The 26,467-nt window shown below is 43.1% G+C and overlaps 3 protein-coding genes across 5 annotated transcripts in view; 1 reads left to right on the plus strand and 2 right to left on the minus strand.

Moving 5' to 3' along the window:
• zap70 (zeta chain of T cell receptor associated protein kinase 70) overlaps positions 1–5,249 on the minus strand; it is a 31,580-nt gene extending 26,331 nt beyond the window's left edge. Inside the window, exon 1 of the mRNA XM_072680783.1 lies at positions 5,067–5,249. The gene's annotated coding sequence lies outside the window, so the exon portion shown is untranslated. The remainder of the gene's footprint in view (positions 1–5,066) is intronic.
• mknk2b (MAPK interacting serine/threonine kinase 2b) overlaps positions 1–26,467 on the minus strand; it is a 318,007-nt gene that overhangs the window by 83,048 nt on the left and 208,492 nt on the right. The gene's annotated exons all lie outside the window — the stretch shown is intronic.
• Positions 10,582–26,467, plus strand: part of adamts10 (ADAM metallopeptidase with thrombospondin type 1 motif, 10) — an 81,261-nt gene continuing 65,375 nt past the window's right edge. For 2 of the 3 annotated variants that reach the window (XM_072681330.1, XM_072681333.1), the window contains exon 1: positions 10,582–10,827. The gene's annotated coding sequence lies outside the window, so the exon portion shown is untranslated. Of the gene's footprint in view, positions 10,828–10,870; positions 10,943–26,467 lie in introns of those variants that run through there. The other variant, XM_072681331.1, reaches the window with a different exon arrangement.

Here is a 26,467-nt window from a genome sequence, read left to right on the forward strand (position 1 = left end):
ATGTGTAAGAGTAAGTGAATGCGGTTGCCTTTATGTAAGGTAAGGCTGTACTTTATTTGAATGGGTGGACGTGGCCGTCATTTGATAAGCAAGAGTGAGAGTGGAGTGCAAGACAGCACAACCATACTGCATCGATGAGCGCAAGCCTTTCAGTGCGATACAGTGCAGTACATTTTACCAGACCGGAGCATACCCATTCCACCACATGCCCAAAAAAAAGTTTGTGGACACCCCTTTTAATGAATGCATTCCGCCATTGCACCCATGCTGAGAGTGATGCACACACAGCTTGTCTAGCCCCTGTAGAATAGGAGTGTCTGGAGCAGATAAACATGATGACCCTATTGGCACCATGCTGCCTAATAATGCCAGACATAGGCTATAGAGGGGTATAAAGCCCCCTAGTATTGATTGAGCTTTGGAGCAGTGGAAGAACTGTGGATGGTGCTCCATCTAATACTTTTGGGATGAGTTAGGAAGTTGGGGATGATGAGGTGAGGTGGTGATCGTCCAACATCCTAATCTCACTAATGCTCTTGTTGCTGAGTGCAATCAAATCCTCACAGCAATGCTCCTAGTAAAATAAAAAGAAAAGAAAGTCGTCTTCTCTGGACAGGAGAGTCAGTTACTCCAACAAAAGCAGGATCAGCTCTTTTTAATAGCCTTGTTTTGGAAGAAACGATGAATGAGCAGGTGTCCCAATACTTTTGTCCATATTCTGCAGACTGAGAAAATGCATATAATAAGTTTCTATGAATTATATTTTTCATGAGGTGCCCTAATTTTTTCACACGACTGTATGCGACTATATTCTACGCTAAATGCTCCGATCCTCGGACCGGGTCAGTGCGTGTACTGCGTATGAGCTGTGGGCCTTAAGCAGCTCTCGTGAGTTTCCACTAAGGAAAAATACACAGTTGCCTGTTTACGTTCCGGACGCGTGTAAAGGAGCCGCAGCCTTTTGGGTGCAAAGTAAGCTAATGAGGACACCCCCACGCTCTGCTAACATTCATAGGGCCGGGTTACACTCTGAAAACAAGCAGTCAAACCACACAACCAGCTATCAAAGCCTCACACATGCAAGGCAATCAGAGGCCTCCAGCGCACTGAAAATAAGCAGACAACAGCAGGCCTCGCTTTCTGACTGTATGAGTCTTCCCCATGCAGGAGAGCATGGAGGCGTTTCAGGCAATTCGTCTGTGCATCTGTGCACAGCTGGTGGATCGCATTGCCTCGGCTCAGTCAGCCTCACTGTAATCCGTCCTTCTGGCCATTGGGATTTAAGGTAAAGGAGTAAAATATCAAATATAGCATTTCTTTAGAGACCTGCTACACTTTAAAGGGCCCGTATTGAACATTTTCATGTTTTCCATTTCCCCTCCCTGAGGTCTGCTTATAACACTTGTGTGGGTTCATGCATCAAAAAGTACGTTAATTTTTGCATGACTATAATTAATATAATAAACAGGCTGTTTCTGGTACCGTGCCTTTAAAACTGATAAGCAAATGAGCACGGTCTTGATTGGCTGCCCTGTATTTGGGCTCACTCCAAAAACCAAACACACAAACCAAATAAAAAAACAAAAAAAGTTTGACTTCTTAACTTAATAACTCTATATAACTTTACTTTGAATGGGCGGGGCTAAACGTCTGCAGGTTGACTAATGTGCCGGTTTAGTTTTTGTGACATCACAAAAATAGCGAATTTGAAAATGGGCCATTTCCGCAAGCCCTTCGCTTCCCTTATATGGACTGACTGTTTGGTACCTCATTCAGAAGCAGGCCAGGCTGAAATACTCTTTATAGCTTCAGCAGGAGTGGGCGGGGCTAAACGGCTGCATGATGAATAGCCGGATATGCTATAGGTTTATGTGTTGGTTTTTGTGACATTACAAAAACAGTGACTTCAGAATGGGCCATTTTTGCATTTGGACTGACTGTGGTCCCTCATTCCATTTAACTTCAGTGCAAATGGGCGGAGCTAAACTGCTGTATGCTTATTAGCCGGATATACTATAGATTTATGTCTTGGTTTTTGTGACATTATAAAAACAGTGACTTCAGATTGGGCTATATTTGCATTTGGACTGACTGTGGTTCCTCATTCCATTTCACTTCAATGTAAGTGGGCGGAGCTAAACTGCAGCAGGCTGAATAGGCGCATGTAGATGTTTTGCAGATATGTTTGTGTGCACAGACTGTAAGAATTAGCTTATTATCTGTGGTTTTTAGTGGGAATTTGGACTGTTTCTGTTGCTTGATCATTAGAAGAGTGGAGGGCCGGTTCAAAGAAGGGCATAAAAGCCCCATGGAAGGACAATCGGTGCACCAGCGGGGTCATGGGCGCCCAAGGCTTATTTTTTAAAGCTCATGGAGGCTCCGCCCACCTCACAACCTACAGGACTTGCCTTGGTGCCAGATACCACAGGGCACCTTCAGAGGTCTGGTGGAGTCCATGCCCCCGACAGGTCAGATCTACACAATATTACTATGGGTTGTAATGTTATGGCTGATTGGTGTATCAATTCTGGAGGCCGTTGTTTGTCCTTTTACAGACTGGTCTTCATGTCGCTTGTTTTTGGGCCCATATTTAGCTGTTCCCACGGGTCTCCTACTGAAGTATGGTGGGCATTTGGAGTCGGGACAGGTCTGGACTCCGGCCCTGTATCTGAGAGCCTGCTGGAGCCAATGCTATCTGCATTTCTTTGCCGTTAAGAAAAATGTAATCAGCGCTGACACGGATTCTCTAATAAAGGAACAGATAAGAGGCCAGACATTTCCATTTCGCTGCGGCCTAATCGCAGCGTCATCAAACGCACCCGATACAGCTTGAGCAGAGCGCTGTCTGCACGCATACACACAGGCGGTACAGAGCAGATATTGGCGAGTTGCATTATTACGTATTTTAGCTAAATTTCGGCTCGAAATATTTATAAAAAATAAAACCCTAACATTTCAAACCAGGTTGCAGACGTTTAACATCTGCTCCCGAAAACCAAAGACAACATCAGTCATCTGAGCGTCGTGTTTTCGAGTTTGTTCAACAGCTCTATAAATATCATTTAATCTCCAGTTGTGAAGTCGCAGCTGCTCTGTAGCCGAGTGCGGTGGAAAAGCTGATGTTTCATCTCTGCTACAGCACACACTCGACTTTTCTGCTAAAAAATCTTTTGTCTTCAGCGCGGTGCAAAACACAGCGACATGAACACGCGTCTTATTACAGCTCCCTACAGAAATATCGAGAAAATGGGGCTTTATTATTTCAAAAGTAATGTTATTGGGAAAGCAAACCTGGGCCAGTTTTACGCTACTCATAAATACAGCAGGTTGTTAAAACCACTGTGCAGGTTGATGTCAAGGCCAATCTTAATGCCGCAGTTGCTCATGGACAAACCAAAAACTGTCTAACAAACAGAACTGTTCAATTTCAAACCACAGAGTTAAAAGAACAGCTCATGTCAAAACCGAAGAGCTAAAAAGAACAGCTAACGCAAAAATTAAGGAGCTAATAAGAAAAATTGAAGGTGAAACCAGGCAGTTTAAAAAGAACAGTTAAAGTTTAAATGAAAGAGTTAATAAGAACAGTTGGAGATAAGACTGAACAGTTTAAAAAGAACAGTTAAAGTTCACATTAAAGAGTTAATAAGAACAGTCGGAGTTAAGAACAGACAGTTAAAAAAGGCCAGTTAGGTTGAAATTAAAGAGATGTTAAGAACAGCTGTAGTTACGACTGAACAGTTTAAAAAGAACAGTTAAAGCTCAAATTAAAAAGATATTAAGAACAGTTGTAGTTACAAGTGAACAGTTAAAAAAGAACAGTTAAAGTTCAAATTAAAGGGTTAATAAGAACAGCTGGAGTTAAGACTGAACAGTTTAAAAAGAACAGTTATGGTTGAAATTAAAGAGAATTTAAGAACAGCTGTAGTAAATACTGAACAGTTAAAAGAACAGTTAAAGCTCAATCAAAGACTTTAAAGGGATAGTTAAGTGTAGTTAAGAATGGACCACAATAAAACACATGAGCTCAAAATGACCTGTTTAAATAAAACAATAGAAAGTGGAGAAAGAAAAGTAGAGAGTTAAAAAGAACAGTTATGGTTGAAACTGAACAGTTATAAAGAAAAGTTCATTTTAATGTGAAACAGTTAAGAAGATAAAACTAACATGCTATGAAGAACAGCTAAAGTCAAAATCGAAGTTATTTTTTGAACAGTTCAGGTTAAAATCAAACAAACATTGATATTAATGAACTGAACAGATAAGGAGGGCAATTCAAGGTAAAAATAGAGTGTTTATCGAACAGCTGAAAAGAAATATTGATGTTAATTAACCGAACAGTTAAGAAGAGCAATTCTAGAGAGGTCAAAAGAACAGTTCAAGTTAAAACAAAAGAACCAAGAACGATCGGAGGTTGTTTGAGAATCTGCCTGGATCGGGTCCGTTTTGAGACTGAATGTCGAGTGTTCTTGATCACACTGGCGTCGTTTATTCCAAAGCAAACCAAACAAACAAATTAAAAAGTGTTCAGAGAAAACCCGGCGATTTATACGATGCCACTCTTCTCATGTTTGCTTCAATTTAAAAATCCCTAAATGAAAAGCAGACGATGCTAGCAATCGTAAATCAACAACAAAGGACCACCACAGCATATAGCACAACACCAGAACCACGACACACAACACATCAGACAAAGGAGCAGTCTGAACCCCCGACTGAAGCCCTAGGTTCTGGAGGCCTTTCCTTACTGCACTACCGAAGGCCTCCAGCACTGAACCGTCAAAACCCAGCACGTGTCGAACAACGTTATCAGCATTCTTGGACCACTGCAGCGGTTCTGCTCTGGCCGAGCTCACAGCCAAAACTTGGCCTCTGTGAAAACTCCCATCTGTCAGTCCAGCAAGCTCTCTAATCTGCCTCGCCTCATTTCCACGCGTCTGCCGGCCTGACTTCTACATCAGCGGCGGTGGAGGACGGGTGGAGAAACCGGCCCAGAACCAGAGAAGAGCGAGGCATCCCTCAGAGAGCACAGACGAAAAAAAAACGAAACAAGCCTGTTAAGCACTCACCAAGGCCGGGAGCCTCCAGAGAGATGAGAGAAAGAGAGTCAGAGAGAGGGCGAGAGACACTCGGAGACACCCCGAGAGAGCTAGAGGCCCGAATGAGCTGGGGTATATGAGGGCGCTAACAAACGTCTTCAGTCTGTGGAGGTGATGAAGCTTTGTGATCTGGCTTGATCTACGACATCTGCGCTTGCCAAGCTCAGCTCTACTGCTTCAGTGAGTGAGTCAGTGTGTGTGTGTGTGTGTGTGTGTGTGTGTGTGTGTGTGAGTGCAGGTGAACTCTGTGGGCTGGCTGTTCTTCTCCCACAGCTTCGCATTCCCTTCAAGCTTCTCGGTTTCTCAGAAACGGCAATTTACTCCTTCACCTAAATCAGCTCAGCACAGGCTCCGGCAGCGCAGGGCTTTTGTAGCATGTTTACAGGATGAAAGCCCGTCTAGAAGTCCGTCTACCATAGCAACTTGGTTCAAGGGGTCCGCAGAGGACGAGGCCCACTCAAAAATGTGTCATAATACAACACCTTGTAAAAGATCGTTAGCCGACGGATTTTATCGCCGCGTGAGATTACTGTAGACTCCACAAACAGCCATTACAACCAAAACACAAGCAAATAGGGCCGCAGATTAATGGGCCGGGGCTGTAAATGTGACAGACTGTGGAAGTAGAGGTTTCCAGGACCTCTAACCAACACCATCATACACTATGTAGCCTACACTCTAGGTTCTTTGAGCGATGCCATAGAAGAACCACATTAAGAACCTTTTTAAAGGAGCTATGAGTGTAAAGAACCTGTAGACTGACTTATTAACCCGTTAATAAGGTTCTTCATGTATTTATATCCTTTATGGAACCAAATATAGAATGGTTCTTCGAAGGCATTGCACGACACATGAAGCAAATAAGGCTTTAGATTAGAGGTCAGGGCTGTAAATGTGGCAGACTGGTGAAGTAGAGGTTTCCAGGACCTCAAACCATCAACACCATCATACACTATATAGCCTACACTCTAGGTTCTTTGAGCGATGCCATAGGAGAACCACTTTTAGATCCATAAAGAACCTTTTTAAAGGAGCTATAAGTGTGAAGAACCTGTATACTGACTTATTTAACCCTTTACAAGGTTCTTCATGTATTTATATCCTTTATGGAACCAAATATGGAATGGTTCTTCGATGGCATTGCACAGCACATGAAGCAAATAGGGCTTTAGATTATAGGTCAGGGCTGTAGAAGAACCACTTTTGGATCCAATAAGGACCATGTTTGTGAAGGAACCTTTACATTGTCTTGAAAGGTTCTTCGCTTATATCTCTCTCAAAAATAGATCTTTATTAAATCTGCAATGGTTCTTTGATAGCAAACAGAGCTTCAGGTTAATAGGCCTGAAGCCCTGGTGCAGAACTGGTGAAGAGGTTCTCAGGACCTCAAACCAACACCATCATGCACTATATAGCCTGCACCCAACACTTTGGTTCCTTGGTTTCTTTTTAAAAGAGCTGTACACTGACTTATTTAACCCTTTATAAGGTTCTTCATGTATTTATATCCTGCATGGAACCAAATATGGAATTGTTCTTTGATGGCATTGCACAACACACAAGCAGATAGGGCTTTAGATTAGAGGTCAGGGCTGTAAATATGGCAAACTGGTGAAGTAGAGGTTTCCAGGACCTTAAACCATCAACACCATCATACACTATATAGCATCTCTAAGTTCACACTCTAAGTTCACTGAGCAATGCTGCAGAAGAACCACTTTTGGTTCCATAAAGAACCTTTTTAGAGCAGCTGTGAGTGAGAAATCTACAATGGTTCTTTGATGACATCAGATGGCACATAAAGCAAATAGGGCTTCAGATTAATAGGCCTGAAGCCCTGGTTCCCATGACCTCAAACCAACACCATCATACACTATATAGCCTACACTCTACACTTTGGTTCCTTGGTTCCTTTTTGAAGGAGCTGTGAGTGTGAAGAACCTGTATACTGACTTATTTAACCCTTTATAAGGTTCTTCACATATTTATATCCTGCATGGAACCAAATATGGAATGGTTCTTTGATGGCATTGCACAACACATGAAGCAAATAGGGCTTTAGATCATATATCAGGGCTGTAGAAGAACCACTTTTGGTTCCATAAAGAACCTTTTTAGAGGAGCTGTGAGTGAGAAATCTACAATGGTTCTTTGATGACATCGGATGGCACATAAAGCAAATAGGGCTTCAGATTAATAGGCCTGAAGCCCTGGTTCCCATGACCTCAAACCAACACCGAAGGGAGGGGATCATGCTCTGCTTGGAATTGTGGAGCAGTGGTGGCTCAACGGTTAGAGCTATTGATGACAGGGTTGTGGGTTCGATACCCAGGCTCGGCAAGCTGCCGCTGTTGGCCCTCTCCCCAGGCGCTGCAGCAATGGCTGCCCACCGCTCCACTGTCCCCTGTGTGTGTTTTCCTGGGGTGTATGTGTGTGTTCACTGGTAAATATAGTCATCTTGTCCACCACCACCACCATGCTGGACACCATCTGAGCCAAACTGGTTGTTGATCTTGGTCTCGGCAGACCACAGGACACGGTTCCAGTAATCCATGACCGCTTGTCCTCAGCTCAAAAAACTGTCTGAGGGCTTTTTTTTGTGCGTCGGCTGCAGGCCGAGTGGATGCAGTGTTGGGCGTATGGTCTGAGCGCTGACAGGCTCTGAGCACCTCCTGCAATGCTGGCAGCACTCATGCGTCTCTTTTTTCTAAGCCAACCTCTGAACATGACGGACGCTAAACACATGGACTCGGCTTCTTTGGTCGAGGCTGGCGAGGCCTGTTCCGAGTGGAACCCGTCCTGGAAAACCGCTGTGTGACCTCGGCCACCGTGCTGTAGCTCCTCAGAGGTTCCACGTTGAATATCCGAGTGGCCAGAATGAGAGGACTGTACCCAAAGCACCAAATGAACTGCTGGTGTTGCCAGCAAATCGGACATCAGTGAGCTGTTTTCAGAAGACAGCAAATCTACTCCTATAGGTCAGAGCCCACGATTGGCATTGGGCATAGTGACCTTAGGGTCATGCTTAGCTGCTCTACTGGCCAGGGCTTGCCCATGGAAATCATACACACTGTACAAGTGGGAAGCTGGATTTACTCATTAGAAAGGGTGTCTGAATACTTTTGGACGTGTGTGTGTGTGTGTGTGTGTGTATACATTTTGCTGGATTTTTCATCACATTTTAACAGAATTTCTAGATATTTGCTGACTTTAATGTTTGGGAAAAAAAACAACCAAGCAAATAATAATAATAATAATAATAATAATAATAATTTCATGTCCCATTACTTTTGCACACACCTAATTAAATTCAGTAAAACAGACAGTAATAAGCTTAATAATATGCAGGAATGTGTGACTTATTTACACTCAGCCAGGGGTGCCCAAACTTTTGCACAAAGCTATAAAGACATGAACAAGCTCTCAGATTTCCCACCTGTTTTACTCAAAGTTAAAGCACTACAGCAGCGCCTGTTTTCCCACCCGTATTCCAACAAGCCCCGCCCCTCTGCGCTCGGATTGGCTGGTCGCTTACCTAACCTCACTAAGCTGCCCGCCCTCCTAATCCGCTAAAGCTCTGGGGAACTGTTCTAGAGGGAGGAACCGGACTTTAAGGTTCTGCATCTTCCTTCAGTAAGAACTAGTAACGAGTACCAGTCCGAGTACGGGGGCAGGGGGCGGGGCTTAAGCGTTCTAGACTCGTTTCGCTCGTTTCCATGAGCTGCTGGCGAATCCCAGCGAGTAGTGGGCGGGGCTTACAGCGATTTGGACCGACTGCACGTGAAGAAGATTAATAGCTTATTTTAATTTATTTATTAATTAATTTATTTATTTATTTAGTAAACAAATCCTGTAAAGGAAACACATTTATTATCTGCACATTTTAACACAACTTTATTTACTGAATTTAACATATTGAAAAAAACAAACAAACAAAACATTAAAAATGTAAACTACTGCAGACTATTCTATTGCTAAGAAAATAAAAATAAAATAAAATAAAATAAAGTTAAATAAAGTAAAGTAAAGTAAAGTAAAATAAAATAAAATAAAATAAAGTTAAATAAAGTAAAGTTAAATAAAGTAAAGTAAAATAAAATAAAGTAAAGTAAAGTAAAGTAAAGTAAAGTAAAGTAACGTAAAGTAAAGTAAAGTAAAATAAAATAAAATAAAGTTAAATAAAGTAAAATAAAATAAAGTAAAATAAAATAAAGTAAAGTAAAATAAAATAAAATAAAATAAAATAAAGTAAAGTAAAATAAAATAAAGTTAAATAAAGTAAAGTAAAGTAAAGTAACGTAACGTAACGTAACGTAACGTAAAGTAAAGTAAAATAAAATAAAGTTAAATAAAGTAAAATAAAATAAAGTAAAATAAAATAAAGTAAAGTAAAATAAAATAAAATAAAATAAAATAAAATAAAATAAAATAAAATAAGATAAAATAAAATAAAATAAAATAAAGTAAAGTAAAGTAAAGTAAAGTAAAATAAAATAAAGTTAAATAAAGTAAAGTAAAGTAACATAAAATAAAATAAAGTAAAGTAAAGTAAAGTATAGTAAAATAAAATAAAATAAAATAAAATAAAATAAAATAAAGTTAAATAAAGTACAATAATATATAATAAAATAAAGTAAAATAAAATAAAGTAAAGTAAAATAAAATACAATAATATAAAATAAAATAGAATACAATAAAATAAAATAAAGTCAAATAAAATTAAATACAATACAATTAAATAAATGAATTAATGTCAATAAATTAAATAGATATAATTATAAATAATAAATAGACTTGATTAGAAAAAATATATATATTAAATATTTACTATATTTTGAATTGTATAAATAAGATAAATTGACACTTAATTAATCCCTGAAAGGACATTGCAGTTTACATACAGACAAACACAAGAACACACAGATGTAAGCAAATAAATAAGTACATAAATAAATGAAATGAAATGAAATTAATGTAAAATAAATCATTATAATTATAAACAAAATCTGAATTGTGTAAATAAGATAAAACATCACTTTATTAATTCCTAAAGGGAAACAGAAACACACAGATAAACACAAGAACACACAGATACAAGCTAAATAAAATAAAATAAAATAATAACGATATGAACAGAAGGATGCTGTATACTACTAGTATATAATATGTAAATTGTATAATATGCAATATGTCAATAATAATAATAATAACATGTGCACCTTTCTGAAACAGAATTTACCAATTAAAAAGTTTTTATACTTTTATTATAAACGCAAAACTCATAATTTTGATATATATAAAATAAGAGTGTGTATATCTGGACTGCACGTGAGGAGCTGTGAGTGTGAGCAGCTGTCCAATACGAGCGCAGGGGGGCGGGGCTTTGCGGAAAACGGGTGGGAAAGAGAAACACTGACCCACACAGCCGGTGCAGCTCCTCCCTGCGTTCAGCCCCGGCTACTGCTGCTGTCTGTCTGTCTGCCTGCCTGTCTGCCTGCCTGTCTGTCTGTCTGCCTGTCTGTCCGTCCGGCGACACGGCGCTGCTTTCTCCCAGGAACCAGAGCCTGGAAGAAATACCAGTAACAGCAGGAGCAAGTCGAGAAGCTCCAGAGCAGCACTCCAGCACAGCTCCTCCAAGCATGTGGTCGTGAAGAAGGAGGACCTCCACAAACCTCCAGACTCGAAGAACCTCGCCTGGTTCTCCTGCACAGGACAGGGCTCGCGCCGAGAGGTAGGAGCCTTCAAAGCCTTGTAGCGGTTTTCTTAAGCGCTGTGAACTTCTGGACAGGGCTGTTTTCGAGACGTGGACTGGTCATCGTTTGAGTGGACAAGTGGAAACGGTGGAAGTAAGTGTTAACAGATCCCTGCAGGTCACTGCTGATCCCTGCTGATCTCTGCAGATCAGTGCTGACCACTATAACAGAGATGCAGGGTTGGAACACAGGGCTTGATACAACCAAAAGCTGCACAGCAAAATGACCAGTGCTGAATCTGAATGAACTCCATAAGTGCTAATTAATCACTGCAGGAGTTCATTCAGTACAGTGATAGTTAATAGAACTCTTTCCCAGACCTAGATTAATCCTAAACTTAGACTTTTAGACACTTTTAATGGGTTTAAAGGGCCAATAGTTGTGCAGATTAGTCCAAGACTAGGCTTAATCCATTTCTGGGAAACCAGCCCTGAACAGTTCATTCAAAAGTTCAGTATTTTTGGTTCTAATAGACAAATTAATTGTTTAATTGCTAGATTTAGGCGTAATGGTTTTAATGGCCATTTGAGAGTAGCAGGGCAAATTAGTCCAAGACTAGGCTTAATCCGTATCTGGGAAAGCGTCCCTAAGAGTTCATTTAAGAGTTCAACCATTACGGGTTCTAGTGGACAATTTAAATGAGCCTAAAACCAAAACTACAGCTAGATTTAGGCTTAAAATGGTTGTTTGAGAGTAGCAGGGCAAATTAGTCCAAGACTAGGCTTAATCCGTATTTGTGAAAAAGTCCCAAAGAGTTCATTTGAGAGTTCAGCGGTTCTAATGGAGAACCTAATGTTGCCTAAAATAAAGAAAGTGCTAATGAATCACTGCAGGAGTTCATTCAGTACAGTGATAGTTAATATAACAGTTTCCCAGACCTAGATTAATCCTAAACTTAGACTTTTAGACACTTTTAATGGGTTTAAAGGGCCAATAGTTGTGCAGATTAGTCCAAGACCAGGCTTAATCCATTTCCATTCAAACGTTCAACCATTACGGGTTCTAGTGGACAACATAAATGTGCCTAAAACCAGAACTACAGCTAGATTTAGGCCTAAAATTATTTTAATTGCAGTTTAAGAGTAGCAGGGCAAATTAGTCCAAGGCTAGACTTAGCCTGTATCTGGGAAAACAGCCCTGGACAGTTCATTCAAAAGTTCAGTATTTTTGGTTCTACTAGACAAATTAATGTTTCCTAAATAAACTACAGCTAGATTTAGGCTTATAAGGATTTTTAATGATCGTTTGAGAGTAGCAGGGCAAATTAGTCCAAGACTAGGCTTAATCCATATCTGGGAAAACGTCCCTAAGAGTTCATTTGGGAGATCAGCGGTTCTAATGGAGAACTTAATGTTGCCTAAAATAGCAAAATGACCAGTGTTGAATCTGAATGAACTCCATAAGTGCTAATGAATCACTGCAGGAGTTCATTCAGTACAGTAATAGTTAATATAACAGTTTCCCAGACCTAGATTAATCCTAAACTTAGACTTTTAGACACTTTTAATGGGTTTAAAGGGCCAATAGGCTTAATCCATTTCCATTCAAAAGTTCAACCATTACGGGTTCTAGTGGACAACATAAATGTGCCTAAAACCAGAACTACAGCTAGATTTAAGATGATAATGATTTTAATGGCTGTTTGAGAGTAGCAGGACAAATTAGTCCAAGACTAGACTTAATCCGTATCTGGGAAAGCGTCCCTAAGAGTTCATTTAAGAGTTCAGCGGTTCTAATGGAGAACCTAATGTTGCCTAAAATAGCAAAATGACCAGTGTTGAATCTGAATAAACTCCATAAGGGAATTCAGAGTTCATTCAGTACAGTAATAGTTCATATAACAGTTTCCCAGACCTAGATTAATCCTAAACTTAGACTTTTAGACACTTTTAATAGGTTTAATGAGCCAATAGTTGTGCATAGACCAGGCTTAATCCATTTCCATTCAAAAGTTCAACCATAATGGGTTCTAGTGGACAACCTAAATTTGCCTAAAAACAAAACTACAGATAGATTTAGGCTTAAAATGATTTTTTAAGGATTAGTCCTAGGCTAGGCTTAATCCATATCTGGGAAAACATCCCTAAGACTTAATTTAAGAGTTCAGCAGTTCTAATGGAAAACCTAATGTTGCCTAAAACAAATTACAGCTAGTTTTAGACTTTTTTCAAGAACTTTCAGTAGTTGTTTGCTATTAGCAGTTCAAATTAGTCCAAGACTAGGCTTAATTGTTGTCTAGGAATCTCAAGGCCTAAGTGTCTAAGAGTTAATTAAACAGTTTAAAGAGTCAATTCAGGGATTTGGACTCTTATAACAAAAAAAAAAAAAACAAAGTTTCCAAACTTTTCTAAGTAATATAATTGTTAAAAATATGATAATGCTCTGAATGAACCTATTGGTCTTATTGTCCCGTCGTTAATGAGGTATTATTATGCAATAACTGATATAAATTGTTCAATAAATTAAACTGAACGAATATGTGAGAGGTTTGGCTGGTGGTTGGCGGTCGGTGGTTGGTGTAGCATAATAGGTAACAGCACCACCCTACATCGTTGAAGACTGGGGTCTATGTCTTGGTCTGTCTGGTTATTAGAGTGGTGGGCTGCAGTAACCCCCTCTTTGAGGACACAGTCTTAAAAATAAAAGGAGCCATAGAAGGAACCACTTTTGGTTCCTAATGAACTACTTCCAACTGTAGTTCAGAACCTTCACATCAACTGGTGGTTCTTTACACTCTTCTTTATGGTTCTTTATGGAATCAAAAATGGATTTTGGTTCTTCTTAGAGATGCACCGATCCGATATTAGGATCGGATATCGGTCCTGATATTAACAAAATGAGCTGGATCGGGTATCGGATAATTAGGCAGATCCATGGAACCGATCCTTTCACTGTAATTTGTTGGTGTGAGACTGAACTAAAGGGTTAGATGTTTGCAATTTTTGGTTGCTACTTGTTTGTTTGACCAAGTTACTTATTTATGTATCATATTTACTAGATTTTATTTGGAATTACGGTAAATGTTTATAAATATTAATAAATATTTATATTATATATAATACATATACATATTTATTAATATTGATACATATTTTGTCTAATATATACTTATATATATATATAATAATTTTATATAAATCTTATATAATCTTATATATATATATATATATATATATATATATATATATATATATAAGATTGATTACTGTTTGTGTGTTTGACATAGTGACGCTACTTATTTTCATTTTGGCTGATACATTTTGTTTATTTTAATATATTTTAAGAAGTTTCACTCCTTTTTATTTTAAATTTCAAACAAGAAACAGCAATTTACTACATTTATATCTGTGTTAATTTGTTATATATATATATATATATATATATATATATATATATATATTTTTTTTTTACAAAGTTAGTAAAGTAATTTTTAAGTCATTCCTGATGCCTTAAGTCACTCCCACATGGTGAGGTATACGGTTTATTAATTCAACCATGTTATCGGATCAGTATCAGGTATCGACCGATATGTAAAGATATGTAAATTAAGATAATCCTTTATTAATCCTTTAGTCCCACAGAGGGGAAATTCTCAGTGTCACAGCAAAGTTTATGTATCAGTTTACGTATCGGTATCAGAACTTTAAAAAAGCTGAATCGGTGCATCCCTAGTTCTTCTATGGCTTCTATCGCTCAAAGAACTATTTGAAGCAGCCGAGGGTCAGTGAGGGACACAGGTCAGGTGTCACATTTCTCCTGTACATTTGAGGAGTAGTGTGGCGTCCAGCAGAGCCGGAGTTGAGTAGATCCGTTTGCATCTGCATGAACTGAAGCGTAGTTTAGGTGGGCCTGGACTTTCCTAAGTATTTTCAGTTCTGACCTTCCACTGGCTTTAATGCCCTTCAGTTGTGTAGATTCAGCTCCTGGACTGATATGTGCTTTGTGATTGGTCACTCCTCCCACTGTGGGCGGAGCTTTAGTGTTCCGCTTTAGACCAACAGGATCCGAAATGTGAGAAGTATGGAGTCAGACAGACCTCAGATCCTGTGCTGAGAGATGCTTGATGGACCCACAAGTAGGGATGTCCCGATCGGATCTGGGCCAATCCAGGCATATTTTAATGGATTCAATCGCAATCCAGTTCCGAGTCTTTGTTTTAACCACACTGTTCAGAGCGCCATCTGGTGTCCTTTACGGCGCAGCAGTGTGGACGTTCTCAGAAGGTAAATAAAGGAGTTGAGGTTCTGCAGTGTGGAGCCATTTTACAGTGGAACCTGAAAACAGACCATAATATCTGACCCTTTATAAAACTCCCACTGAAACGCTCTGTTTTACCAGCGGGAGAACCGCAGAACCGGCGCTCGCCTTTCTCTGTTTATAAACCAGCACTGAAGAACCCGTTCAGAACCGAGTGGAGGCTAACGCTAATGCTAACACACACACAAACACACACGCTATAGAAACCCCAATCACACACACAGCACATTCACCCACTATAATCCAGTTATCACACACCAGTAGACCAACAACAACCACAGATACCAGTCCAGAGTGTGTACCACTACACACACACACACACACACACACACACACTCTCTCTCTCACACACACAGGGAGTGATCAGACTGCAGTGTTGTAAAGGAGCTGGGAGCTGATTGGTCAGGGAGGAGATCAGACTGGATTATCAGATATTAAACACTATAAAACAGTGATTTTAAGAAAAGTCTGACTAAACTAAATCAGTCAGTCCAGAAAGTCTGATTATAGAAACTGATCCTGATATAATAATCAAAAAATAAAAAATAAAATTATCAGCAGCTCGTCTGATCTAAACTAAGCACACACAGAGATCAGATCGGATCAGATCGGATCGGTATCGGCTGATTCTAAGCTTAAAGAGCCTCTTAAATAACCTGATACATTTTAGCCAAGTTTGAAAGACCCCTACATAATGTGAAGGCTCTACAGTCTGGGCAAAAAGGGGTCTTTATAGTACTGAAAGAGGGGTCTTTGACTCATAACTAGTCTTTGTGCTGCTACACAGAGGCATGTTTTAAAAGGTTGTTTAAGAACCACGTATAAAAGGGCCTCTTAGAATTCAGCTGTGAGCTGTCCCATTTAGAGCCATTAGCTTTACTAAAGAACCCTTCAACAGCCCCCTTTTTCTAAGCAAAGCAAGGGGTACCCTGTCATCCTGCCCTTTTGGACCTCGGTCAGATCTCGTCCTTTGCCCATGACGATGGTTCTGCACTCTGTGACAGCTGACTGGTGTGCCCGCTCACTCACTCATACATGCAGTAAACCCTGCAGTCATATGGCGTCTGTGGCGTCCCGGGCCGGGTTCACTCCACACCAGGGGTGGTCATAAGGGAGGTAGCGGCCTGAAAACCTCCTCAGAGATACACTAAGGGGAAATGTTTGTGGACACCCTTTCTAATGGATGCATTCAGCTTCACTTGAAGTTGAAGCACCTATTGCTGACACAGATGTGCAAATGCTGCCAATAGAATAGGACTGTCTGCAGCAGATAAACCAACATGAACCTATCGGCACCATGCTGCCTAATAATGCCAGGCGTGGGCTGGTAGAGGGGTTTAAAGCCCCCCAGCATTGAGCTGTGGAGCAGTGGAAGAACTGTGCCCTCTGGAATGAAGGTGGTGGTGGTCCATCCAATACTTATACCAATACGCTCTTGTCACAGAATGCAGTCAATCAAATTCTCACAGCAATGCGCCTCCAAAATCTAGCAGAAAGCCTTCCTCCCTGGACAGTAGAGACAGTTCCTCCAACAAAAGCAGGATCAGCTCTGGATTTTTAGAAGAAACAATGAATGAGAAGGTGTCCCAATACTTTTGTCCTAATATTGTAAGCACCCAAACCCGTTTCCCCTCCTCTCTCTCGTCTCTTTGTCATTCTCTCTCTCTCTCTCTCTCTCTCTCCCTCACTCGCTTGCTCGCTCTGGCAGTCACATGGCTGGATGTCTGAGCAGTCAGACTGAACTGTTTCACCGGACCTCAGTCGAGGGGAAAAAAGCCGCTGAATGTGAGCGTGAAGCGAATGCTGCCCGCTCACAAACACTCAGCTGTGTGCTGACTGATCCCTGGCTGATGGAGTCCAGTAGATGTTACATCACCAGACGTTTCAGCTGAGCTTGCATCTGCACCCGTTGACTCTCACCGCCGCTCTGCATTCTCTCACGTGGGCCTCGTTTATAAGGGGGGGGGGGGTCTGGTGGACGGTCACTGCTACTTTTCTTCACCTCATCTGCTCCTGGCCTTCTCCGCTCTCTCAGATCTTCTCATTGAGGTTCGTGCAGTTATGGAGGCCAGTGGTTTTTGGCTCTTCTCCATCAAATGCCTTTTTCCCCCCATTGCTGGCACATTACTGGGCAGATATTCTGTCCAAATAGGGAGATGAAGGCAAAAATGCCTGGAAAAGCCCAGAAGTGTCCAGATCGGTCTGGGTTCTAGTGTTTCCAGTGTTTGATTGTACAGCCCAGTGGTTTGTTCTGTTGAAATGAACCCCCGACTGTTTGAGACGGCCTCAGTATGTCGTACACGGCCAAGACTGTCCAGGAATACACTTCAGAAAAACTTCTCTCAGGCATTGAGGAGTGATACATGCAGTGATACAACTGGACAAAAGTATTGGGACGCCTGCTCATTCATTGTTTCTTCTGAAATCAAGGGTGTCTCTACTGTCCAGGGAACAAGCCATGTTCGTGAGGTCCCAGGCTCCTTCACATCTAAAGACTAGTAAATATGTGGTCCACATCTTAAAGAGGGCAAGGATAGGGTCATCTACCAGGCAGAGGTCACAGAGGTCATTTTAGGCCACAGAACCTTCCTTTGGAGTAACAGCCAAAGGCCGATGGCGGTACAGCAAAACTGGGCTTGCTTGGTGTTTCTTGTTTTAGGAGTGCAGTGGAGAGAGACGGAGGATTTTCAGCAGAAGAGCGAGAGAGATTGGCTTTGTATGAGAAAAAGAGAGAGAGTGAGAGTGTGTGTGAGAGAGAGAAGGCAGGGTTTCTACTCTCAAGAGAGTCCTGTACGTGCAGCAGGGTCTTATGGGTTTGATTAGTGAAGTCGGCTGGTGCCTGATACCCCTCTGCCTGTGCACACACACACACACACACATACAGGCCTACCTTCTCCTGCTTCACATTATGCACAAGGACACGACTAGATTCCGGGCCTGACCCTCTGTCAGATGCAGTTACCCCACCCCAGCCCCTCCGGCCCCTCCAGAACTGTCTGCACTTCACAGATTCCAGTCATTCTTACAGCCGTCCTTAAACGGGTTGGTGGTTTGGCCCAGAAATCGAATGTACACAGCTTTCCCTCCCTTACCCACAATGCAGTCGATCAGCCAAGACATGTTCTGGCGTCCAAAATTTGGCTCTGCAGCTTTGCACTGAAGCTGCATGGCTAATGTAGCTGACAAGTACTGAAAGATCACACTGTAGGTCCAAATGTTTGTGGACACCCCTTCTACTGAATGCATTGAGCTACTTTAAATTGCAACCATCGCTGACACAGATGTGCCAGTACACACATACACACACACACACACACTAGCTTGTCTAGTCCCTGTAGCACTCTGGACTCCCTGGAGAAGATATATGAACATGAGCCTATTGGCACCATGCTGCCTAATGATGCCAGGAGTGGGCTAGAGGGGTATTTATAAAGCCCTCCAGCAGTGAAATGATGGGGGTGGTGATGCTCCATTCAATACCATCCAACATCCTGACATCACTAACGCTCTTGTCCCTGAATGTAGTCAATCAAATCCTCACAGCAATGCGCCTCCAAAATCTAGTAGAAGCCCTCATCCCTGGATAGTAGAAGAAGGATAAGCTCTGTTTTTAATACCCTTGATTTCAGAAGAAGCGATGAATAAGCAGGTGTCCCAATACTTTTGTCCATATTGCGCAGTCTGTGATGATGTGCTTTTGCTGAGGTTTGAGAAATCATCAGAAACATCAACATGTGGTTATTCTCCCGCTGTGGCCGGTGGGGGAAGCTGGGAAGGCTGAAGCCCGCTGAGGACTACGCCTGGAGACGTGACAGCGCGCTGTCGTCTCGCTCCTCCTGCTGTAAGAGGAAGGGATGAAGAGTGTGTGTGTGTGAGTGTGTGTGAGTGATGGAGTGAATGAGTGTGTGTGTGACCGTTGCGAGTAGTGCGTGAGCGAGCGAGAGAGTGAGTGAACAGAGTCAGTAACTGCGCTCCAAGCTCACAAAGGAGAAGGTGTGTGTGTGTGAGGGGGTCCGATTAGAGGGGCCTTTGTTTGCAGAGAGCGAGATGAGAGAAAGCCTTAATGAAAACCACTGGGTATCTTACTGTGAGTCTAATAACCACACAAATAAAACAAGCCTCTAACAAGAAGGAATGAAACCAAGGGGACGTTCGCCAAACAGCAAATAGCAGGAAAGGCCTCTGGGGGTTGGAGAGGAGGAGAGTGTAGAGTACACCAGAGGTGAACAGAGGAGAGGGAGGAGAAGAGAAGGGAAGAGAAGAGGTGAGATAAATCAGTAAAGACGAGAAGAGAAGAGTGGAAAAGGAGACAAGAAGGTAGGAGAGGAGAAGAGAAACTAGAAGAAAAGAGAAGAGAGGAGAAAAGAGGAGATGAGAAGAGAAGGAAAGAGAGGAAAGGAGAGGAGATGAGAAGAGAAGAGAGGAAAGGAGGAGAGGAGAGAAGAGAGGAGAGGAGAAAAGAGGAGGAGAGAAGAGAGGAGAATAGAGGAGGAGAGAAGAGAGGAGAAAAGAAAGGAGAGGAGAGGAGGAGAGAGGAGAAGAGAAGAGAGGAGAATAGAGGAGGAGAGAAGAGAGGAAAGGAGGAGAGAGGAGAAGAGAAGAGAGGAGAATAGAGGAGGAGAGAAGAGAGGAAAGGAGGAGAGAGGAGAAGAGAAGAGAGGAAAGGAGGCGAGAGGAGAAGAGAAGAGAGGAAAGGAGGCGAGAGGAGAAGAGAAGAGAGGAAAGGAGGAGAAGAGAAAAGAGGAGGAGATGAGAGGAGGAGAGAAGAGAGGAGAGGAGGAGAGAAGAGAAGAGAGGAAAGGAGGAGAGAGGAGAAAAGAAAGGAGAGGAGAGGAGAGGAGAGGAGAGGAGGAGAGAGGATCGGGGCCCACTGCTGGCCCTCACTGTTTATAGTAGGTATAGAGTCGGGGGGGACAAAGACGTCTCAGTGTTTTAGACTCCCTACTGAACTGGGGCCATTTGACTGGCGCTCAAAGGAAATGAGGGCAACCTTAAACCTGTATCCACCTCTTTTCCACCCCCCTCCCAACTACCCCCTACACCGGCCCCTATGCAACACACACTCACTCACACACACACACCTCTGGATAAATGCCCTTGTGAGTACTACTCTTTCAAAAATGAGTTAATTAACAATACACTTCTTGTGTTCTCACTGCTGGGGCATGGTGCCCTAGTCTAAGGTCACAATGCCCAATGCTAAGCTTCAGCTAGAGGGGTGTAAAGCCCCCCAGCATTGAGCTGAATGATGGTGGTGGTGGTGGAGCTCCATCCAGTACTTTTGGGATGAATTGGAGAGTTGGGGATGATGAGGTGGGGTGGTGATCATCGTCCAACATCCTGACCTCACTAATGGTGTTGGATGGCGGCAGGAGAGCTTGCAGTGATGTTGCAGTATGTTGGCATAGCAACATACTGGATACATGGATTTGGGACACAGCCCTGATCTTAGTCTAGATGTTTTCTGGCAATCAGGGCCTCAGAGATCTCTCTGGATCTGGCCCTGGTGATCTTCTTCACCTCTCACTTCAAACGTCTGAGGTTTATTCAGACAGACTCCTTCAGACTCCTCCTCTCCAACCATGTTCTGATCATCTGCAGCTGATGTTCTGCAGCTGGTTCTGATTCTACAGCTGGGGTAATAAATCTCCTCGCAGCAAAATTATATCTCTATTAATTCCATTTTATAAATGATGAGTAAAGACATTTCTTCAGGTGCGTGAGTTTAGTTAGATGACCTCCATCCCTCAGTGCTGGTCTCCTGAAGATCAGATCTCCAGATGTTCAAAGCTCAAACACGAAATATGAAATATTATTTAACACTCCTCAAAAATCACCCTAATCCACTCCTCAGACCTCTCTGAGAACGACCTAGGCGTGGTCTTAATGTTCTAAAGACTGTGCGTGACTGACAGCCCTCCTTTTCTTTTTTTTTTACGTTACCATGGCGACTCACACAGCCTTTAGAAGTTGAGTTTTTTTTTTTAACTTTTAATCTGAACTGCAGTTGTGATGTCACAGATCTTTAGGGTTCACTGAGGTTCTGTTATCTGGAACCTGGAGTTACTAGCCCAGCACGGCTGCAGCGTTTATTAGGGGAAAACGGCCAAACCAGTCGATAGCGATCCACCCACATTACCGAAGAACCAATGGTCCATGGACAGCCATGTGTAGCCAAGAACGTCCAGCTAGCTGAGGCTGAAATCCCACCTGATTAGAGGATAAGGCCTCATATCTGAGAGTACAGAGTGGAGGGAACGGTCTTAGGAGGGTTTCCCACTGGTTTCAGGATCATATAGTAGACTGGCTCATCCAGGTTTGCTTGCTTTCCCTCTAACTTGGGCTTATTTGTTTTCCCACCTGTTTTCAGAGCGTAACTTCACCACTCAGTGAGCTCCCACAGGTTTCAGGGCCTGGATTCCAGTCGATTCTGTGAATTGCAGCTAATCCATTAGCCTCTCTTCTCTGTAGCTTCAGCAGTCTTTAGAAAAAAGAGCTGACGGTCAGTTGCACAGCGGATCACACTGAATGCTAACGCTGCCACTCTGCCGCTCTTTTGGGCACTCAGTGGGCATGGCTGCAGTGACGTCACATGCATACCCAGTGCCCCATCGTCCCTTCCCTCCCTCCTGTCCCTTCTCTGAATTGGCGGCAAGCTACGCAGAGTATGGGTTGGCGGTCGCCAGCAGATCTACCTGGCTACGGTGCTGCGTCTGGACCCCCGTCTGCTAAACTCCATGGTTAAGGCGAGGACGTGAGGGATGCTGGGGCACGCAAGCCAACTGCTTCCCCAGTTGTGGCTCAAGCTTTAGCTTTAGCTTTAGCCATCCAGGTTGCTCAGACTGGAAGAGAGCAGCCATGTTAGCCTTGTGATTGGTCAGGGCTGTGCTGACTCTGGGAAGACCGTCATCAGACATGCTCTACTTTTGCACTGGGGGCCCTGAGGAGCCAGATCCACTCCATTAGAGAGAAAGCTCAGGTTTAGGGTTCCAGGGGTTTTACATATGATAAAGAGGAGATCTGGGGAAGTTTGGGGAGGCTGGAAGCAGTGGTCCGAGGCTGTAGTGTGGAGGTCGGAGGTCGGAGGGGCAGCAGAGCGGAGGGCAGTGCAGTGGTTTCAAATAACTTTCCAAAACAACGTTTTCCTGAAACGGAGAAAATCTTGGGAAAAGAGATTATTTATTCTGGGGCTGGAGGTGAAAACTCACACACACACACACACACACACACACAAACCTTGTTGTTACTGTATGTTGCCGTTCTTGAATGGTTATCCCAGCTGGATGAAGGAGTGCATAATAGCTCCCCTGCTTTTCATCTCTCTCTCTCCCTCTCTCTCTCTCTCTCTCTCTCTCTCTCTTATCCCCTCTCTTATCCTCACTGTCTCTCTCTCCCTCTCTCTCTCCCTCTCTCTCTTTCTCTATCTGCCCCGCTCTCTCTCTCACTCTCTCTCTCTCATCCTCACTCTCTCTCTCTCTTTCTCTCTCTCTCTCTCTCTCTCTCTCTCTCTCTCTCTAGTTTTCTCTTTTTTTTAAGTCAGAAGGCGACTTGTTGCTTCAGCCTTGACGCCAAATTGTTTCCCATCTGCTTCTGATTACCTTTGGTTGCACTTGGTTTCAGGCCAGCCATCTGCTCTCTCTCTCTCTCTCTCTCTCTCTCTCTCTCTCTCTCTCTCTCTTTATCTCCTATTCCCTTGTCTTCCTCTCTCTTTCTCTCTCTTTACTTCTCTCTCTGTCACCGTTTGCCTTTCTCTCTCTTTCCCTACTCTCGCGCTCTTTATCTCACTCTCTTCCTTTACCCCCCCCCCCTCTCTCTCTCTCTCTCTCTCTCTCTCTCTGTCTGATGATGGATGGAGAAAAGAGTAGAAAGGGGGAGGGAGAGAGAGAGAGGAGGGAGGTGGTGGGAGGTTGGGAGGTGGAGGTTATGGTGGTCCTGTAGAGACGCGGAGGTAGGGCTGATAGCTCTTGGTGGTCTCTTTTCTAAAACCCAAACCCCTAGGCCTAGACGCTGACACTTAAACCTTAACCCTAATTCTTACTTTTAACCCTAAACCCTAACTCTTAAGCCTATTAAAAACCTTTGCTCTGCCCCCTAAACCCTAAACCTTAACCTAATCCTGACTGTTAACCATTAACCCTAACTCTTAACCCTACCCAAAAACCCTAGGTCCAAACCCTAACATCTAAACCTTAACCCTAATCCTAATTCCTAACCCTAAACCCTAACTCGTAACCTGACCAAAAACCATAGGTCTCAACCCTGATACTTAAACCTTAACCTTAATCCTAATTTTTAACCCTAACTCTTAACCCTAAACCTTAAACTTTAACCCAAATCTTATTCTCAACCCTAAAACCCAGATTTTTAACCCTAAACCCTGACTCTTGACCTTAATCCTAACTCTTAACCCTAAACTCTTAATCTGACCAAAAACCCTAGAACCTAAACCTTAACCCTAATATTTACTCTTAATCCTAACAAAAACCCTAGCTCTGAACTCTAAACCCTTGACTTTAAGCCTAGTCCTAACTCTTAACCCTAAACCATAAACCTTAACACAAATCTTAATCTCAACCCTAAACCCTGACTCTTAGCCCTAATCCTAACTCTTAACCCTAAACCCTGACTCTTAACCCTAAACCCTGACTCTTAAACCTAAACCTAACTCTTAACCCTAAACCCTGACTCTTAACACTAATCCTAACTCTTAACCTTAAACCCTGACTCTTAAACCTAAACCCTGACTCACCCTAAACCCTGGCTCTTAACCCTAATCCTAACTTTTAACCTTAAACCCTGGCTCTTAACCCTAATCCTAACTCTTAACCTTAAACCCTGACTCTTAAACCTAAACCTAACTCTTAACCCTAAACCCTGACTCTTAACCCTAATCCTAACTCTTAACCTTAAACCCTGACTCTTAAACCTAAACCTAACTCTTAACCCTAAACCCTGACTCTTAACCCTAATCCTAACTCTTAACCTTAAACCCTGACTATTAACCCTAATCCTAACTCTTAACCTTAAACCCTAACTCTTAACCTTAAACCCTGACTCTTAACCCTAATCCTAACTCTTAACCCTAATCCTAACTCTTAACCTTAAACCCTGACTCTTAACCCTAATCCTAACTCTTAACCTTAAACCCTGACTCTTAACCCTAATCCTAACTCTTAACCCTAATCCTAACTTTTAACCCTAAACCCTGACTCTTAACCCTAATCCTAGCCTTTACCTTAGTTTTAGAGGTTATGGTGGTCCTGTAGAGCGGTGCAGGCAGGGCTGATAGGGCTTGGCTGTCTCTCTCTCTCTGCAGATCAGTAACACTGATGCAGGGAAGCAGTGTGTCTGTGTGTGTGTGTGTGTGTGTGTGTGTGTCTGTGTGTGTGTGTGTGTGTGTGTGAGACTTGTCCATGTCTCGTCTTTCTCCGCTGCGTTTCTCTCTGCAGAAAGTCGGTATCTCTAATCTCATCTGTCAGAGCTCTGGCCTCGCTCCACCCGGGCTGCCCCCCCCTCTCTCTCTCTCTGATGTGGGGCTTTAGGACCCTCTAGACTGGAAATGAGTAGCAGCCGTTTTTCTTTAATAGCCCCCCACCTCTCCCTGTAAACGGCCTGGCCCCCACACACCAACCAAGTGTTCACTCGCTCACACACACTCTAGCGTGAACAGCCGCTGCGTGACAGTAGGAAAGTGGGGCTCTTCAGCTCTTTGTTGAATGCTACACCCTACTCTCTACACCACCCTCCTCAGGCCATACTCACTATGCCCTCCTTTTTACGCCCTACTCTCTACACCACCCTCCTTAGGCCATACTCACTACGCCCTCCTTTTTACACCCTACTCTCTACACCACCCTCCTTAGGCCATACTCACTACGCCCTCCTTTTTACACCCTACTCTCTACACCACCCTCCTTAGGCCATACTCACTACGCCCTCCTTTTTACACCCTACTCTCTACATCATCCTCCTCAGGCCATACTCACTATGCCCTCCTTTTTACACCCTACTCTCTACACCATCCTCCTCAGGCCATACTCACTATGCCCTCCTTTTTACGCCCTACTCTCTACACCACCCTCCTTAGGCCATACTCACTACGCCCTCCTTTTTACACCCTACTCTCTACACCATCCTCCTCAGGCCATACTCACTATGCCCTCCTTTTTACACCCTACTCTCTACACCATCCTCCTCGGGCCATACACACTATGCCCTCCTTTTTACACCCTACACTCTACACCATCCTCCTCAGGCCATACTCAGTATGCCCTCCTTTTTACACCCTACTCTCTACACCATCCTCCTTAGTCCTTACTCACTATGCCCTCCTTTTTACACCCTACTCTCTACACCATCCTCCTCAGGTCATACTCACTATGCCCTCCTTTTTACACCCTACTCTCTACACCATCCTCCTCAGGCCAGTCTCACAATGCCCTCCTTTTTACGCCCTACTCTCTACACCATCCTCCTTAGGCCATACTCACTATGCCCTCCTTTTTACACCCTACTCTCTACACCATCCTCCTTAGGCCATACTCACTATGCCCTCCTTTTTACACCCTACTCTCTACACCATCCTCCTTAGGCCTTACTCACTATGCCCTCCTTTTTACGCCCGCCTCTCTACACCATCCTCCTTAGGTCATACTCACTATGCCCTCCTTTTTACACCCTACTCTCTACACCATCCTCCTTAGGCCATACTCACTATGCCCTCCTTTTTACGCCCGCCTCTCTACACCATCCTCCTTAGGTCATACTCACTATGCCCTCCTTTTTACGCCCGCCTCTCTACACCATCCTCCTCAGGCCATACTCACTATGCGCTCCTTTTTGCACCCTACTCTTTACACCATCCTCCTTAGGCCATACTCACTATGCCCTCCTTTTTACGCCCGCCTCTCTACACCATCCTCCTCAGGCCATACTCACTATGCCCTCCTTTTTACACCCTACACTCTACACCATCCTCCTTAGGCCATTCTCACAATGCCCTCCTTTTTACACCCTACTCTCTACACCATCCTCCTTAGTCCTTACTCACTATGCCCTCCTTTTTACGCCCGCCTCTCTACACCATCCTCCTTAGGCCATACTCACTATGCCCTCCTTTTTACGCCCTACTCTCTACACCACCCTCCTTAGTCCTTACTCACTATGCCCTCCTTTTTGCACCCTACTCTCTACACCGTCCTCCTTATGCCTTACTCACTATGCCCTCTGTTTTACGCCCGCCTCTCTACACCGCCCTCCTTAGGCCATACTCACTACGCCCTCCTTTTTACACCCTATTTTCTACCTGGTTCTCTTTAGGACATAATCACTATGCCCTAATCCTTATGGCCTACCCTCCAC

The sequence above is a fragment of the Salminus brasiliensis genome, chromosome 6 (assembly GCF_030463535.1).
Source record: "Salminus brasiliensis chromosome 6, fSalBra1.hap2, whole genome shotgun sequence".
Classification (NCBI taxonomy): Eukaryota; Metazoa; Chordata; class Actinopteri; order Characiformes; family Bryconidae; genus Salminus; species Salminus brasiliensis.